Raw genomic sequence first — 3,480 nt, forward strand, 5'->3', positions numbered from 1 at the left:
AACTGTCGAGGACTGGGTTAATTACTCTGCTGGCAGTCCTGCAGTTCATAAGTGGCTTTGCATTGCAAATGTAAGAAGCAATCTTTCAGAAATCTGGCTTGCTGTTTGATAGCAACTTTAAAAGGAACTCTGACTGTTCTGTCAAAACTTAGTAATCAGCCTATGCCATAGTGCCTGAAATTCAGTGACCTCATCGTGCAAATAGGAAAGCTGGGACATGGGTATTAAGCAGGCATAAGCAAGGCAAACAGCTTAGAAAGCAATGCAGTGAGTCAGCGTCCATCCTAGAAGTTGGATTGCAAACTGTGAATACATGACAACTTGATAAAACGGTTGAAAACTGGAGAGGTACTTTACTGAGAGAAAGTTGTAGCCCAGTTTTGGACAGTTGACCCATCCTTAAAAACAATGCAGCCTTCTAAAGCTTGCTTCTGACGCTCAAAGTCCTTGTGGTTACAGCAGATGTTATCTGTTGACCAGGATGGCTCTATCCTTTTTCCACTTTGGAGCCAGTATTTGGAAAGGAGAGGAGGATATGCCTGGAAGGAGCTGGCTACATGGTAGCCATATATCCAGAAGGTCGGATGATCAGACTGCTGTGTTCTGCCACCCTCAAGAACCAACAGACTGGTTCTTAGTGGGAGCTTGAGCTAACCACTTGGGCACCTTCGCTTCTCTGGGCAACTCTGGAAGTAAGTGCTGATAAGTTAAACTGGTTTTCTGAAGCACGCAGAGACCCTGGGATGGAATGTATGGATATTGGGGCAGTGCTCTCCCCATGCTTTTTGTCACAAAATGTGAAGCAGGGAAAACAATTGGTTCCTGTGTAGAATCCCTCCCTTCATTTTGGTTGTTTCCAGGATGGTGTTTGTTATGAGACTCTGCCAAGGTCAGGAGTAGTGTTTTCTCTGCTGGGTTGCCCTCAAAATTTTTCAGCAGGGCTGATAATATTTGTCATTAGACTGTAGTAGATCTTTTCACAGATGGATGTCTCCTACCTTGGGCAGCACCTTTTCAATAAAAACAGTGATCTCACCCTGATTTTAGAGAAAAAAATTAAGAAACAGATTGCAGTCTGACAGAACCAGCAAAGGCTCAGACTCAGGATCCTTCATGGCCTTTCCTTTTTTTTAATCTTACTGTTCAAATCCTGCCTCCCCAACTCCTGGTAATGTTGCAGATGTTGTGTGCTTCGTCTCAGGGGGTGACAACACAAGCTTTGTTGTTGATTGATGCAGCAGGGATTTTGTAAATTCCAAGTATTTGTAGGTCATCATAGTATTCGTAGTCACCAAAGTATTTGTAGAAGTCATCACTCTGGGCTTTTGAAGAAATGCTGCTGTAAGACTGATTCACTGGAGCAGCATAGATTATCTTCATTTTGGGGAACTTAACTGCATTTTCCTTTCTTCTTGGAAGACCACGTTATTTTTGCTAATGTCAAAGAATATCACCCTTGTTGACATGGCTGTTTAGGGCACATACAGTACAGTTGCGCTCTTGTGAAGCTTCACAGGACTCAGGAACCAAAGGCACGGAGCTAATGATTAGCTAGACATACTGTCCTTTGCACCAGGGCCAAATGCAGTCTGCTGCTAATCACCTTTCATTGCCCATAAGGTGTGAGAGTGGTCATTTATTTCTAGTGGGAAGTGCAAGAACAGAAAGCACTTTGCCACGAGGCAGAGCTTTGTGGGTAGTCTTGGATGCCTGATGCAAGGCTGCTTCTATTGCTTCCCAAAATGATGGTCTCTTCTGGCAGAGTTCAGGCACTGGGAGTGTTTTTGTTTTCTGGCTAAAGAGAAGTCTGCTGCAGCCAGGACCTTCCAATTTAACATCTTTCGATGAACATCAGAATTCACATACACCAAAGCTCTTTTTTCTTTTTAACTTGCTGCGCGAAGGTCATACAAAATAATTCATTCACTGCCCTTTGCTGGGTGTCTTCCAAAGGTGGAGTGCCTGCCTTTTGCTATCTAAGGGGCTTAGCATTTTGGCTTTTCTTTTTTTCAGTGTTGAAAGGTTAACATTTGTATTCTTTTCGGAACACAAAGGAAACGTGTCATCGCAGAGGCACACGGTGGAGTTAAATTTTCAGGGGTGGCTCTGCAGATAACATCCGGGCACTGAGGCATTTGGTCCTACACGATTGGGAACAGGGCATCAGCTTTAGATTCAGGCCTGTCTCCTTGGGACAAGGTGGCACTCGCTTTTCCTGCCAGCCCATCATTTTGCTGTAGACGTCCATATGACAATCGCAGAACATGCCGAGGCTGCGGTAGCATTGTATGCAGCAGCAATGAAAGATGGGAATCTGCGGGCCTCGGTGTAAACACCGGCTTTTCCCAGGAAAGCCCAGTTTGTCTTAAACTTCCTTTTGGTGGAATTTTTCCCTTTTCCCCTTGCCTTCCTACACCTATCTTTTATAGACCAAGTGGTTTTGCAGTTGTCAAGCGTGGTTGTAAAGCACTGGAGAGAAACTGGGCCCCACGTTCAGGTAGCGTGCCTGCTGCCCGGACCCAGGCACCGGAGAGGGGAGGCATGGAGAGCCTGCAGAGCCCCGTGTGTTTTGGCTTCCCAGAGCCGGTGCCACTAGATGGCAATGTGGTACTCCTGCAGCTGGGACTCCCCTTTTCTTTCCTGTAAAATTTCTTGCTTTTTCTGTATTTATCTCTGCCAAACTGATGATTGCACCCACCACCCCGGCAAGAGAACAGAACAAAATCGTTTCATAGAACATTACAGCTGTTGTGCCTTTTCCTTTTCTTTCTGTTTTCCTTCCCCGCCCCCCCACCAGTTCTTTGTCCCACAGCAGGGTGCAGAGGTTTAAAAACCTTCTTTCCTAACCGCTCTCCTTCTAAAAACAGAGAAAACACAGCCTCTTGGGAGCAATTAGCTGTGAGAAAAGCATTTCTCAAACAATTGCCAGGAAATATTGTCTTGACCGATATTCCTGATGTAACACTGTCGTTCTCAGTACTGTTATTCTAAGATACTTGACTGCAAAAACAGCAGGGTACAGATCTGTCATGTACTATCTGCAGCTTACCACCTACCTTACCTTTTTATATCCATTTACTTTCAATTTGTGTCCTCCCCGCACCCCCTGTAGCTATTCTGTTTAGGAGAGTGAAGAATTATTTGTGACTCTCCTCTTGTGACTAGTGTATCAGGCCAAGGCTGTGACAAGACACAGCTGAAAATTAAGGTTATGCTTCTGCTGCCCGGGTTCCTGATTGAAATTCGGTGGCAGTGTGCTGCGGAGGAGGTCAGGCTGCATGCTTTACAGCGATCCCTTCTAGCCTTAAAGCCTGGCAGCCTGGGAGTACGTGAGGTTGGAGTACGTGAGGTTGGTGAAGCCTGAATTTCAGTGGGAGCAGCTGGAGAGCAGGTATACATGAAGCAGGCAGCAGAGGTACACTGAGACCGGGGTCTCGACCCTGAAAGCCCTCTACCCATCATTGTATTCATGGAAGATGG

The sequence above is a fragment of the Pygoscelis adeliae genome, unplaced genomic scaffold, assembly GCF_000699105.1.
Source record: "Pygoscelis adeliae isolate BGI_AS28 unplaced genomic scaffold, ASM69910v1 Scaffold77, whole genome shotgun sequence".
Lineage (NCBI taxonomy): Eukaryota > Metazoa > Chordata > Aves > Sphenisciformes > Spheniscidae > Pygoscelis > Pygoscelis adeliae.